Below are 15120 nucleotides of genomic sequence, written 5' to 3' on the forward strand. Positions count from 1 at the left end.
GTGGCTTCCATGGAGGACCTGCAGTGGTGGTGTTTTCTCAGTGCTGGGAGCAGAAAAGGGACAGCAGCTGAGAAATGCCAGTAAATAACTTCAACTGCCTAGTGATACTGAGCTGTTTGGAGATGATGGCAAGCAATTTTCAACGTAGCTTTTTCACCTCCTTTTCCCAAGGCATGCTTTTCCCTGTACTGTTTCTGTAATGCCTCCCAGTGATGCATGCAGGAAGGAACCTGATCAACTTGTTACTTACACAGAGGAGGAAAGAAGACAAGCCCAGAGGGGAGGCAGAAGTGAGCATTAAACATTTTTCATGGCTGGCTCTTTTAATGATCTAAAGAAAATTGTCGTTTGTGTCATCTGAAGTGATTTTCACAAAGCCCAAGCTAGAAAAGTCATACCTCTTTTAGATACTTAGTGTCTGCAGTCAAAGTCTTACTTTGTGCCTTTATCTTGATTACCTTTGTTACCTTGGGCACTTTACGGGGGGAAGAAAGCCCCTGTTCTGATTGCTTCATGTTTCCAAGATACTTTTCTTTGAGAGTCAAGATTTCCTGACCTTTGTTTGACCTCTGAAGCAGAATTTGGTCTTTCTGGGAATTGTGGGAGAGCAAGTGATTGCCTGGAGCAAGAGAATACATACTGAAACTGCAGTAGCAAAGACCTTGATCTCAAAGGCCACCTGCTACAGCTCTCCTTCTCTTCAGCCCTAAAGTTCACCAGGTTACAAACTCTGCTTGTCATCTTCCTATACAACGGGTAGCAGTTCTGCAGAAGATGAACAGAATGGTTTCTCAAGGATTGCTTTATATCCCAGCCAGCAGTCTCCTCCTGTGGAAATCCTGGTGTAGTCTTCAGAAGATATACTGAGTTGTCTTTTGGCCTTTCTGGATTCTCCCTTTACTACTTAGTCTTCTGGGGGCCAGTCGGTAAATCCATGTCAACATATAGCTTTTGACCTTCAGGTTTGCAACCCAGCTAACACAGATACTTGGTAGGAGTTGAGGATTCAATAACAGAACTTCAACTATTTTGTCCACAAATTGCTATATATCGATCAGCTTATGCAAAGGATTTCTCATGAAAAGCTAAACAAACTACTGGGTGTTATTGATTGAAGAAGATGGGGAAAATATATGATATTCTTTATTGATGTGGCTGAGCTTTGTGCTTGGTAAGCAGTGCACTGTGTATGTATTTTCTGTTCATGGCTTGTGTTTATTTTATTTACTGAGATCAATCAGAAATACCTTGGTAGCATGCTAGGATTGTGTTTCTGGAGTGAACTCTATTGGTGAAAGGAAAATCCTAACCAGCATCACTGTGCACAGGTCTGCAGATGTTTTGGTGATGTTCCCTTCTGTGATACTGTCTTAGCTTTGAATGTGAGGCACAAAGGGCAGAGCACGTTCTCAGTCATTTTGCTTTTAAGTAGTTTTGGTAGTTGAGTAGAGCTGTTCTAAAATGTTTTTTTTTTTCCTCTTTCAACTTAAACACAAACTCAAGAATCCCCTGGGTGTTTCAAGACTATGGCTCTTTCAAGACTATCTAGGATCAGCAGTTGCAGTGTATGCAAGGTGCAGTCATTTTTTGTTTTGTTCTGTCTGCTGTTTGGCACAAGAGAGACTCCCCTGGCCCCCAACTGCTGCCAACAATTATGGTCACTTACCAGTCCCCAGCAGGAATAACTGTTTTCAGCCAATATTTACAGCCTGTTCTGTGCTGGAAGAATGGAGCTACTGCTGCTATTGTGAGTTGGAGGTGTAGGGAGGTTTCCTTTTGGCTCTTCAGTAAGAAATAAGATGTAAAATACAGCTTTGATAATGACTGTTAGCTTTATTAGTGCCCAAGAAGCACTGTAGAAGATGTTGCATAGCTGCAGGCTTCCCCAGCTCCAACTGATTAGTGTATCTGTGCCTTCTGGGACCAAGTGCTGATCTGTGAGTCACCGTGTTCACCTTGAGCTTGGTCTGGAAGGATCCTCCATACGTTTTGCTCACAAAGCACGACTGAAGCCAGGGCTGCAAGAGGTGTTTTGTGAACTGGTTGGTGAGGTGCTTCCTTGGGATGTGTCTCTTCTGCAGCCTTTGTATGAAGGCAGGATCATTAACCAATGTTTGATGACATATAGAAAAACTCTTTAATTTGCTGAGTGCCTTTTATCTTATTTTAAGAGTTTCTCAAAAGCAAATAGCATGATTTGTCTCACAAGGATGTTGCAATTACAATATAATCATATTGTAATGTGTCAATATAAAGATTTATTGTTTCCTCTCACTTGAACAGCGTGGCACACCAGTGTTTTGTTGTCATCCATATCTTTTTAGCATCAGATCTGGCCTCTTTTTCCACATGCCTACTAAGGTTGCTGTTCTATAAGAAGAAAAGTCATCAGCTTTTGGGAAGCTGGAAGTTCAAAGCAGCCAGCAGTGAAAATTTAGATCCTGCTGTTTCAGCAGTAGTGTGTTCCTACCTGAGGTGTGTGTGGAAGACATTAGATGCTGTCTTGGCTTTGCAAGCTTACTGCCAGCAGCTAATTGCAGTGAAAAAGAGGCTTCTGGTGTGGGTGTGCTCGCAGCGCTTAATTTTCTCTCTGTAGGTTAATTGTGGTTTTGCTGTGGGTTTCTGTTCCTTCAGTTTTTTTCACTGCCACAGGAGAGAAAAAAATCTACTGGTTGAGCCTGCTTCTGAAATGCATGGTCACTTTCTAAAATGTACTCTCAGTCTTGAGGAGAGTGCAAAATAAGAGGGTATTAGTGTATGTGGTTTGACATCCATTCACACTTCTTTTAAAAGGGGAAATGTGTGCACTCTTTACTGACCTGCACTCATTGTATGGAGGATTTCCAAAAGCTGGACAGCTTTCAATAGATTCGGTAGCATTTGTAGTTTATTACTTTCTAGCTTGCCAACAGTGAGAAGAGTTAATTGAGGTGGGAAAGATATAAACAAGGAAGGGAATGGGCTCTTCTCTGACAACAGAGGGGAGAGAAGCAGGTAATGATGTTTAGGTTATGGTCTGGGAGAGATGAAAGCTAGAAGAGGAAGAAAAGTGGAGGTAGAGGTGTCCATAGTGGTCAGGGAATGTATTCATTTCTTTTTCAGATAAGCAATTTTAGTCATAAGAAATGCTAATCCACAACTTCTCTCCCTTCATAAATTTAATCAGTCTAAGCCTATCCCTTAGGATAGGAGTAACTCACGGAAATAATGGGGAAGGGCTGATCCTTACTGGCCTCCGTTGTTTGCACCTTGATGTGTTTAGAGTCTCATTGCATCAAGGTGACGTAATTGGGTAGGAGCTCCTTACTCCTCAGTCTAGATAACACAACACCGCAACACGTTACCTACTGACACTGTAAGCTGTGTTGAATGACTTGGTTTCTATAAGGAGCAGTCAAGTATTTTTGATGTCTTGGATCTTACTGCAGACTGCTCTGTGGCCTAAAGCCTGACAGTGGTTGTTTATTGGGCACGCCAGAAGGAAAGGTAACTTGCAGAAGAGAGGATTGTTCCAAAGACTTTTACAGGAACCAGGGGATGTCGTAAGTGCTTAATCTTCCCTGCAGAAGCAGTCTACTTCTTTGATTTACCTTTTTGTAGCTTGAAATGGCGCTGCGTGGATGCTAAAAGCCCGTGTTCCTGAAATAGAGAGGAATAAGCACTTTGGTGATGACTGCTTCAGGAGAGGAGAGGGAGAAGGTAACAACATACAGCTAGCATGTATCAGACACATCACTTAATGTATCCAAAGACCTCAGATGCTATCAACACAAATGTGGCAGAGGAACCCAGGGAGAACTAGTTCTAATAAACCAGTCTGTATGTTAGATTTGCACTGGGTGTAAATGTGGGACCTGCAGAAGTGAGGGTGCTTCCAGCCAAGTGAAGTATGAAGAGTGTGCTCACAGATGCTCAGGAAGTGTGATGCAGGTCCAGGCCTCCCTTGGGTTGCCCGCAGCTGTTCTCCTCTACGATTGGCACATCCCTCAGGGCAGCTCTCCTTACATGCTCACAGTGCAGCTTGCCTGTGCAGAAAGGCTGATACAGAGGTCTGCTGCCTCTGAAATAGGTGAATTCTTCCAATATTCAAATTGACAATTGAATGGTGTTATCCTAGCTTTTACACTAATGGGTGCTGTACAGAAGCTGCTTGTTCTTTTTCCACAGTACCTAAATTGCCAGCTTACCTTGCAGCCCAATTTGCCTTGCTTAGCATCCCCGCACCTTCCCAGGTCACTGCTATCTGCACATTGGCCTATTCCCTGCTGGCAAAGTGGCTCTGAGTAGCCACTGCTACTGATGTGCTGGGGACACATCTTGTAAACGAAACACAAAGTGTATGCAGCCATTTGTGGGCAAGTGGCTTCCAGCAGGAGTGACTCCACAAAGCATGTGGGCCAACGACATACCTGTGGGTGCATCATGGGAGAAGTCTATCTGTTCTCCCTGTGTGGAGGTACAGGGCTGCTTTGGTGGCACCTTCTGGCCTTTGACTTCACCCAGTGAATGTGTGGAGTGTGTAAAGCACTGTGAGCTCTGTTCATACGTCAGGGGCTAAATTAGGCTGTGCTTATTAATATTGGTAATTTCAGTTGTGGCAGAACGCTTTGAAAATGTGACAGCAGACAGAGTGGCAGGAAGTAAAGACTTTTAAATGACAGTTCTGTTCACTATGGGGTTCTGTTCACTTAGGTTAGGCAGCAGGAGAGGAAGGTGTTTGTCCCCCCTGCTCAGCTCTTGTGAGGCCCATCTGCAGCACTGCATCCAGGCCTGGGGCCTCCAGCACAGGAAGGACGTGGAGCTCTTGGAGCGGGTGCAGAGGAGGGCACTGAGATGATCAGAGGGCTGGAGCTCCTCTCCTTTGAGGAAAGGCTGAGGGAACTGGGCTTGTTTAGCTTGGAGAAGAGAAGGCTCCAGGGAGACCTCATTGTGGCCTTCCAGTGCTTGAAGGGAGCGTATGAACAGGAGGGGGAACGGCTGTTTGTGAGGGTGGATGGTGATAGGACAAGGGGGAATGGTGTTAAACTGAGACAGGGGAGGTTTAGGTTGGATATGAGGAGGAAGTTTTTCACCCAGAGGGTGGTGAGGCACTGGAACAGGTTGCCCAAGGAAGCTGTGGATGCCCCATCCCTGCAGGCGTTCAAGGCCAGGCTGGATGTGGCTCTGGGCAGCCTGGGCTGCTGGTTGGTGACCTGCACACAGCAGGGGGTTGGAACAAGATGGGCATTGTGGTCCTTTTCAACCCAGGCCATTCTGTGATTCTATTGGTTGGTAATCGAGAGAGGCAGCTGCTGCTGGTGTGCAGCTTCAGTCAGGATGAATTAGAAATAAGTGTGTAACCTGGTGTTGCTGTTTAAGTAAGCAGGGCTAGCACTGGCTATGGTTTTTTTGAACAGAGATTTTCATTTCTCTTCCATCTCTGGATGGCACTGTATGGGAGCCCTGGCTCTTGCTGGAGGAACCTGCGGCAGCAGGGAGGGTAACACAAATTCAGTTTTCCTTGTGCTTTCTGTGCTCTTTGCCATGCAAATGTGATGTTTAACCTTTGAAAACTTGCTGATAAGCTGCTATCAGCAAACGGTTAAAACAACAAACCCTCCCACCTTGCTGAGCTGGGATAGGAACTTCCCAGGGCTTCAAGGCCTGGGTAGTTAAAGACCAGCAATAATCCAGGACCAGCAGCCAGGCTGGGACAAAGGTGACTGAAGAAATCAGCTGCAGCTGCTGGCTTTGTGCTGTTCGTGCATCTTCCCTGTAAGTATTTATTTTGAATCTTCTGTTTTGAACTGGGTGCCATCACGAGAGTGCAAAGCCACACTACAGCAGTGAGCAGCATCTCTAACAGACCTTAAACCAAATGCAATCCGAGCTCTGCTGAACACAATGCAACAGTCACAGCTCTGCTTTCACCACTTGTAGGAGAATTTCAAAGCAAATAGTATTCTGTTTGTTCAGTTCTTTAAATAAAATACATCTGTAGGGGATTGTGTTTGAATCCAGGTACCTAGCATTCTGCTGGTATTTTGTTGGGATGAGAAGTAATAGCTTGAAAGAAATCCTTGGCTGATAGGAAAGGGGAAAAAAATCTAATCACCAGGTGTGTTCTGTAATTGTTTCCAGATCATATGATTCTCTTTGCATGAGTGGTTGCATATGAGTGGTTTTGTATTTGTTTTATTCGTATTATTTATTTATTGATTGATTTTATTACCAAGAGTATTGGGTTACAGACACATAGAATCTTCCAGGTTGAATCTGGAAGGCAGTGTGTTAAAAGCAGAGTGCTGTAAGGGCTGTTAAAAGCAAAGTGCTGTAAATCCCCATGTAGGAGGAGCAGCACTCACCTGGTGGCCCAAGTCCTCAGGCCTCAAAACCCTTCTCCTCAGACTGCTGACAATTCCTACTTCTGCTGGCAGTTACAAACTAATGTTTTAAGTCTCAGATGGACATATTTTTGTGTGAAATTCAACAATATATTCCAGTGGCACTCTGCCAGCTTCAGGCATCGTCACGCTCGTGTCTTCTAAGAATATCTCTCCATTATTATGTGCTGTTTTAACTATAATGTAATCAAATGCAATCTTTTTCTATTTTGTGTGGTTTGATTCTCAATTATGTATTACTGTTTCGTCTGTAGTACCTATCTACTTGGAATCTGTTTTTCCTTAAGCAGGAAAACACATCTTTCTGTGCATGTGTGTGTATGTGTATGTGTGCCTATGAATGTACATGTACTATTCTTTTCCTTAAAACTGTGGTTAAAATCTGTGACTGCTAACTTTTGGGGCCATTGATTTAATGGAACCACCAAGTGAGTTCTTTACAAATTATGGCAAACATCTATGTTTTCATGTATAAATAGGCCTGCAGGTAGAGGCAATGTGTTTGAAGACCAATTAGTTCAGTCTTTGTCTTGTTTGGCAATTTCAAGGTCTTAATTATTTCTAATTCTATGAAGAGCTGGGCTAAGCCTTGCAGTCCTTTAGATTTCTGTGGGATGGGAAGAATATGCAGCAGGCTGAGGATCAGAAGCCCCAGGTTCTTTGCTTGCATGGTTGTGATGGCAAGAGGGATGATGGTACGATGAGCTGTGTGTATGATGGAAGAATGTAACAGCTTGTGCCTTTCCTAAAATTTCCTTAAAAATAGGGAAACAACTTGAAATGTAGGTATAAAATTACATGAGAAAAATCATTAATAGATTATCTTAAAGTGTGTTATATTAAAATCCAATCCACAATGAGATGTATGCATTTAACATGGAAAGCTGCAAGCTCTATTGTGGGAGCTGCTTTCTTAATTTAGATTAACATTGTAACGTAAAAGAACTATAGAGTGTGCAAAGGAAGGATGTGCTGCATGTGATGAGCTCTTTCTGCTTCCAGCTTCCATCCTTTTTGAAAGTGCATACTTTATTTTGGCAGTTTTCTGCTGCATCTAAATGTACCATGTAGCATCACGGTGTGCTAATAGGATGTTTTGGGTGGGTATTAGGAGCATTTAATTAAACAGATTTTTGTTCAATAGGATTCTGAGTTTTCTTATTGCTTTTCTTTCTAGAGAGAAGAATTCGGTGCTGGACTGTCTCGAGCATTATCGGTGGTGCAGCTTCAGGGACCAGCTTGGTTTACCTGACTTGAGGAGTCACATGTACAGCAAGCCAAAGGGACATGGGCTTTCAGTACACCTGGAAAAATGATCAGGTACCCACAGCTGTCTGTGCTTTAACTGTAGCAACGAATCAGAAACTTGAGCAGGCACAAAACAATAAAGCACTCACTCCTGCGGCTACCCATAAATTTTAGATGTGCTTTGCTTTTCAAAGGTGGGGATGAGGTAAACTTACTGTCCCGTGTGATAGTATGTCCACAGCCATGCCACTGTTAACCTCACTCTCCTGCAGTAGCTTAGTTGTAGGACATCTAGTGGGTTCTGATTCGGATGCAGTCTGTAGTGAACAGGAGGGAACAAGTAAAGACACCAGTGAAATTCCATAAAATATAGAGGGTAATGATTCACTTCAAAACTGAGAAGCAGGCTATAGGCTAAATAATGCTAGAACAAGATGCTCTTAGCCATTTGTTTTCTAGCAACTGTTCAGTGTTTCTAAAATTATGCTTAATGTCTATAGTAATATCAAACTTGACTGCTGGAGGTAACTGCTGTGCCATGGGCACTCAGATTTGCTGGCTCTTGCTGCTGATTTTGTGTCTGATGTCTGTTGCCATAGGTAGTGCAGAGCTTGTGTGTCTCGCTTTCTGTCTGATGCTACCCTTTGGCAAGTACCAGCTGCGATCAGGGGCTTTCTTTACCGTTGTGTTTTTGTATTAAAAGAAGGTATCTGACATTTCAAATAGGGTGCAGAGCTGTATGTGAGAACTGTGAGAAGAAACAGATTGTAAAGTAATACTATAATCTTTTGGGAATTAAGCTTAGAGGAATATTGTTTAAAAAAAAAAATTCTTGTTTTCTTTACAGATACTAGCTGAGAAATCATTCTTGTCTTTAACTGTAAAATCATTGTAGTTTTTTTTAGTCCATGAATGGATATATGCATAAGGCAAGAAACCTTTCCAATCTCAAGGAGACTGAAAACGGCCTTGTTCTATAAATTTTATTATAGACAATTCATACAGGAAAAAATAGAGATGTGAGTTTTAGAAGGTAACTGAGGCACCCATGTGAAGGACTGCAGGAACAGGAAAGGTGGAGATGCATATAAAATAAAACAATATAATATAAAAGCTCTCAATTTTTACTTGTTCTGTGAGCGATAATGGGTGCTCTAGAGGCAAAGCATTCATGTGTTCAGCCTCTATCATGCTATAGTTAAGGTGAAGTATTTTACTAAAGAAAGGCATTCTCCCTTGATTTAAACTTTATTTAATCTCAATGAGAGCAGTTAGTTGCATAAACTACCCTGCCCTTGCGTCTTCACCAGCAATTCATCAGTTTCTTCATCAGCACTGCGTCTTTTTATTGGTCTCATTTTCTTCAGTTAATAGAAAAGGTGCTCTGGTTTGGTGTGTAATATGCACAGTCGTGGGGTCCTAGTGAAATAGAGGTGCCTTAAGGACAAAAAGTGCCTCTATGGAGGAATGTGAAGTCTAGTAAATCACAAGCAGTGGGGGAGAAAGTCAACCAGACATGCTGTAATCAGATAGTTTATTGTGTTTTTTTTTCTTTTTTTTTTTCTGACACTATTAGATTCTTTCTGCAAAGGATACAGGCACTTTCTGCGAACTTTGCCTCACTACTAAGTGGGATGTTGGGGTCTGAGCAGGCTTACAGCCCTTAGCTTGAAGGGGACATGTACTCACTGTTTTTACTCTCCTTGTGAAGTACTGCAGGTTTTGTATACTGCTATGACAGACTTGTCCTGGGGTTAATGCTTCAGCTGCCGTGTTTTGAACATGATTGTCATTCTGTCTCCTGTAGGCATCACTTGTGTTTGCAAGCATGGTACTTATTTTCTCTCATTGAGAACTTATTGAGGTTGGTGGCCCTGCATGTGGCAGGGGGGTTGGAGATTCGTGATCCTTGAGGTCCCTTCCAACCCTGGCCATTCTGTGATTCTCTGGATAGGTAAAATCATACGCAGTGCAAAGCTGATGGTTTGATTTAGATGAATATTGGAACATTGCCTAACTTTAACGTGCCCCTTTGAGGGATGTTTTATTTTTGGCTGTCCCTTGGAGACAGCTCTATGACTTAATTGAGAAAGCAAACGTTCGGTATGCCATGCAGCACCTCCTGAGAGTGTCCTGCTGTAGGTTGGTACATGTGATTCTGTGCTGTCCAGCACCACTCTTGAAAGCAAGAGTCAAAACCATCTTTGCTCACAAGTTTGACACTCAATCTAACTGTTCCGAACCAAGAATCTGCTAAAACTGACTTCCGATGCTTAATGTATTATTACTCTTTGTAAAGTGAGTAATTCTGTGTTGTGATTCCTCAGACCAACCAAGAAGATCCTGGTGTCTGTGTTCAGCAGCAGCAGAGCAGAAGAAATGCCACAGGAAAGAGAAGAGGGGGAAAAGAGCAGTGAGCTGTAAAGAAAAAGCTACTGAGAGCTTCATGGTGCTAGTCTGGGAGGAGGAGGATGAGTAGGTTTTATGTGTCTTAGGAGTATTTACATAGGGCTGATCAACAGTTCTCAAAAGAACTTTATCACAAAGCTACAGAGGACTGTTAATACCAAAAATAGTGCCTCATTCTATCAGGCTCCAACTTACAAATGCTTGAATTCAGCTTCCTTAATGGGCTTTTGACATTTTTTTGTATTTTTTTTGCTATAAGTCTGAGTAATATTCCTCAAAGAGGTTGTGTAACAGCAGCAAGGCTGGAAAGATTTAATTCAGCAAGACCTCATGCTGCAAAAGATCAGATTAATTTTTTAGCTTCTGGTCTTGCTGCAGAGCTTTCAGTGTTTCATTGTCTCCATAGGAAGAGAGTCCTGCAAAGTTCCAGGTCTTCTCTTTTTACTTTGCTTAGATGGAGCAACCTCAGTCAGCCCACCCAGCCATTAGGTCCCCCTGTCAGCTCTGCTCTCCTGATGGTTCTGTGGTAGATTCTGTTTGTTGGCAAGCCTCACCCAAAAATGGGCTTTTCTACAGACTTTTCCAAAACTGAACAGACTGGTTATTTCCATTCTCTGAATTTGTGCTCCTGTCACTGGATAAAGTTGCCTTGCTTGAGACAACTTGATAGTTATAATTTGCACTCAGTCTGTGATCCTCTCTATAGCTCCAAATCCTTCTCTACAAAACATCTGCTCAGCAGTTGTTGGTATATTTGTGCAAGTGGATTTTGCCCTCTGAACAGAACATCCAACATTGTTTCACTATTTCCCAGTGGTTTCCTATTTCTGCATTGACAGATCAGTGCCTTTTTGTGGGAATAACGTAGGTGATAGGACTTTCCTTTCCACATGTTAGTGCTGAGGCTTGGCTCTCAGGACCCATGAGCCCAGCTCTGCAGTGCTCTGCAGCTCCCAGCCTAGGGAAGGGTGGCTGTAGCTTAGCCAGCTTTAAAAGCATCCCTTATGGCCGATAATTGTACGTTCTTATTACTTTTGCAGCATTTGTCACTGCTGGCAATTCTGTTAGCGTTAATTATTGTTATGGAAGACTTCATTTTGGAGCGTTCTCTGGGAGAATCACTATTTCATGGCTGCTTCCCCAAATAAATGGATCTGCTTTTCTCGTGGGTCCTCTGCTAGGGATTTCTGCAAATGACCTCCAAGGGGAAAAATAAGCAGAAAATGTACTCGTTTCCTTCCCTTTAATTGTGTTTTTGGTTAGGCATTGAAGATGGGGGGGTGACTTTCTCAAAGCACTGCGTGTCTGAGTTCGTAGCCACCTCCAGCTCTCTGCTTTCAATCATGAACAGACCTGAAGGCCTCACCACAGCTCAGGTCCTGTCAGACTGCAATTACTCTCAGCTGTGTTTGCAGGAAGGAATTCTTGACCAGAGTCTCTCTTCAGTTCTGAGATTTTAAAAACCACCAGAAGATCTCCAGGCTTACAGACGATTTCTGCTGCCCACGCCACCACTGAAGTTCAGGGCACTCAGAAGAGGAATGTTTGCCTGCAGGGTTGGAGGGAATCAAGTATTTTGTACATTTCAGAGCTTGACAATAAAGCGTCCCTTTAGATATCGTATCTATGCAAACACTTAGGCTTTCAGCAGAGTGGATTTGTAAGCAGCCTTATGTACATGTAGTTACGAAATTAGCCTTTGAGTTACTTCAGTCTATTCTAATTTTCTGCTTTTGCCAGAGTGAGTGTTTGGCATTTGCTGTAGTTTTTCTGATTCCCTGTGTGCCAACAGAGATGGGACACTGGGATGAACAGGCATTGCTCTGCTCCCACATGAACTTTGTTTTTATAGTAGCTTATATCCTTGTCATACACCATGCGATTTTTTTCCTTCTGTTTTTGCTTTAATATTGAACTAAACATAAGGTCCTGTTTGGCCATCTGATACTTCATAAAGAGTCCCCTGCTTTTGCCAGCGCTTGTGTCTGAATGAGACATGGGGAAGTTCTAACAATGATCCACTTGTAGGTAGTTACCCACCACTTGTAGGTAGTTACCCACCACTTGTAGGTAGTTACCCACCACTTGTAGGTAGTTACCCACCACTTGTGCAACAGAGGAGCTCATGTGTGTTATTGAGGCGCATAACTGATTGCAGCCCTCCTGTTTTCTAATGCTGTTGTTTGGCTACCAGCACGATCTTGTAAGCAGCCATCACTTTTAGGCCAATGGTTGCTTTTCATACCGAGTGAACTTATCTTGGATTCAGTTCAGGACCTTTGCGTTTGTAAAGTTGTAACTTGGGCTGTTGAGACAAGGAGACAATTCAGTGTTGGTACGCTGGCCCTGGGCACCATGGAAAAGAAAATCTGAAGTTGCATGTTGAAGTGCTTTTCCTCTATCGGAGCCGTCCTGGGGTTTTGTTCCCACTTACTTTCCCTGCTGGGTGTTTTTAAAATGTCACTGCAATTAACCCTTGGAAACCTCTGAAAATTATTTTCTGTTCTATTTTTGCCTATGAGCTCTTAGCTCTGTGGCAGTATTTCTCCTTTTCTACCCCTTTTTGAGCGTGGTACTGTGCTCCCTTTCTCAATCTTGTCTTTATCCCATTTTGTCTTAGGGTAAGGAAGCAATTGCCATTTTTGTTTCTGTCCTAAAAGTGCACAGAAATCTATAAGCTCATTTCCATACCATGGTGGCAAGGTTTTAAAGCAGAACTTTGTGCTCTGGGGACAAGGAAGGCAGGACCCAAATGTCCAGGTGGTGAGAAGTCATGGCATGCAGACATCCCTTGGAAATGTCATTCCCTTCACAGCACTGCTTCTTCTTTTGTGTCTTACTGTTTGACCTGCAGCTGTTGTGTGGTCTGGGTAGAAACCTCATGATGTATTTTTCATGAATTCTAGCTCTTAAAAAAAAAATAGGTTTTCATTCATTAGATCTCCTCAGCAGAAGTTAATGTGTGCTTTCTTTGATCTTGAAAGTAGGTAATGAGAGATTTACATTAATTTTCATTTTCTCTGGTCAGCTTTATAAAGCTTCATTCAAAAACTGAAGTCCCAAATCAAAGCTGAAATGATTGTGGCTGCCACTGCATTCGGAGCCCACTGATGCACTCATATCATAGCAGCCTTTTGGTTGGATTGATTGCATCCAGACCCTGGGTACTTCTGAAAGGTGAGGGTGTGCAGGGGGCTTCCATGCTTTACCTTCTGTCTGTGCCATCCTGGCCATCTGCTGAGCCCCTGTCTCCCTGTCAAAGACACTTAAACAAAAAAAACCCCAACAAATAACTCTACTGTCTTACCTCATGCAAACAACAACCCATCTCCTCATGTAAGTGCATTCTGTGTAAGTACTCTGTGTGTGTGTGTGTGGCTCTGTTAGCCTTCAGGAAGGCCGTTCTCCTTCCATTGAAGTTAGCATCAGGGGTAGAAAGGAGCACAGTCTTCGTTTTCCAAACTCAGATCTGCTTTGTTGCACCCGTGATTTTGGGATGCTACCCGGTTTCCATAGAAGAAGATGGGAATGCCTCAGATATCCTCTCAAAATGTGCCTCACAGGGTAAATGTCAGGATATCCAATTTTGGCTCAGTTGCTTCCTGCTGGCTAGGAGCATGGGCGGTGGAAATATGGAAAATCTGGAAGCTACAAATTATTCAGAAACAGTTCTAATCACACTGATGAGTTCTGTTACCCCCCCCCCAAGATCATGGAATCATAGAACAGCTTGGGTAGGAAGGGGGCTTATAGCTTGCCCAGTCCCAACCCTTGCTGTTGGCTGGCTGCCTCCCACCAGCTCAGGCTGCCCAGGACCCCATCCAGCCTGGCCCTGAGCACCTCCAGGGATGGGGCACCATGCTTTTCTGGGCAGCCTATGCCAAATGGTGTAATTGCAGTGTGCAGCTGAGGTTTTTCTTCAGGCCTTAATTCCTGGCCATGCTCGTCTCCCCGCTCCTTCTCTCCTATCTCAAAGATGCAAAACCAAGGCTGAGCTTGGCTCTGGGCAGAGAGAACGCAAGTACCGAGGGATGCGGTTTAGTGGGAAGTATTGGTGATAGGTGGGCAGTTGGACTGGATGAGCTCGGAGGTCTTTTCCAACCTTAGCGATTCTATAATTCTACCATCAGTGATCTGGTGCTGCTCTTGGTGCCTCCACCAGGACACCGCCATCCACTCAGGCCTCCGGCATGGCGCAGTGCCCTCGCACCTGGCGTGCAGAACTGAGGACGTGCGTTGGCACGGCTGTGGGATGGGATGAAGATGGCGGTGGGCTGCTGTGCGGCTGGAGGCCTGCTGTGCCCTCTGCTCCCTGCGCTCGGCTGCACGTCTTCAACTCGGTGTGCTTGGAGTTGTGCTGAGCACTTCTGACATTGGGCGCTTGTCTGCCTGCTGTGCGAGTGTTTGGGGAGAGCTGAATGCGTGATTCTGTCCGTGCTCCTATTTTGATTTTGTTGGTGCCTTTGCATCACTTATCAAACACAAGCCTCCTATTGTTCTCCCTGCGGCTTCCTTCCAGTGCATGCTTATATTTCATTATCTTAATAATAATACCCAGGGTTTGAAATCCTCAAAAAAAAACAACAAAACAAACAAAAAAAAACCAACCACCAACCCGAGAGATAACAAACTCCTTTTCTGATTACTAAATGCACTTGATTCATAGAACAGATGGCTGCTATTCGATACGCTGCCGTCACCGAGCCGCGCGCAGGGGCAGCAGCTCGGCTCGGAGGCAGCGGAGGATGTCCTCGCCCGCTCCTTCCCCAGCATGGCAGCACTGATGCCATTTTCCCCCCAGCCCCAGCGATGCACAGCCTGCTCCCTGCATCCCCTCCCCGCCTTGCTGGCGTGGGGCTGCTGGGCTCGTGCTGCCCGGATCTGGCAGGCAGGAGGTGGCCGGCGGTGCCCGCGCGGATTGGCTGCCCTCTGCTCCCCAGCCAGCACCGCCGAATCTCCAAACAGCCCCATTTCCATCCATTCATGAATCTGTGACGTCAGCACGCTTCTGTGCTCCTTTGCAGCAGGCTGCAGGATTGTGTGGGTGGAATTTCCTTTTATTTTGCAACGCTTCCTTTTT

General features: G+C 44.2%; 1 long non-coding RNA gene across 4 annotated transcripts in view; it reads left to right on the forward strand.

The window, feature by feature from the left end:
* LOC104912607 overlaps positions 1–15114 on the forward strand; it is a 29748-nt gene extending 14634 nt beyond the window's left edge. For all 4 annotated transcript variants that reach the window (XR_004160955.1, XR_794778.3, XR_794777.3 and 1 more), the window contains exons 3-4: positions 7561–7703; positions 9959–15114. This is a non-coding gene — a long non-coding RNA (uncharacterized LOC104912607). The remainder of the gene's footprint in view (positions 1–7560; positions 7704–9958) is intronic.
* The last annotated feature ends 6 nt before the right edge of the window (positions 15115–15120 follow it).

This window comes from Meleagris gallopavo, chromosome 11 (genome assembly GCF_000146605.3).
Source record: "Meleagris gallopavo isolate NT-WF06-2002-E0010 breed Aviagen turkey brand Nicholas breeding stock chromosome 11, Turkey_5.1, whole genome shotgun sequence".
Classification (NCBI taxonomy): domain Eukaryota; kingdom Metazoa; phylum Chordata; class Aves; order Galliformes; family Phasianidae; genus Meleagris; species Meleagris gallopavo.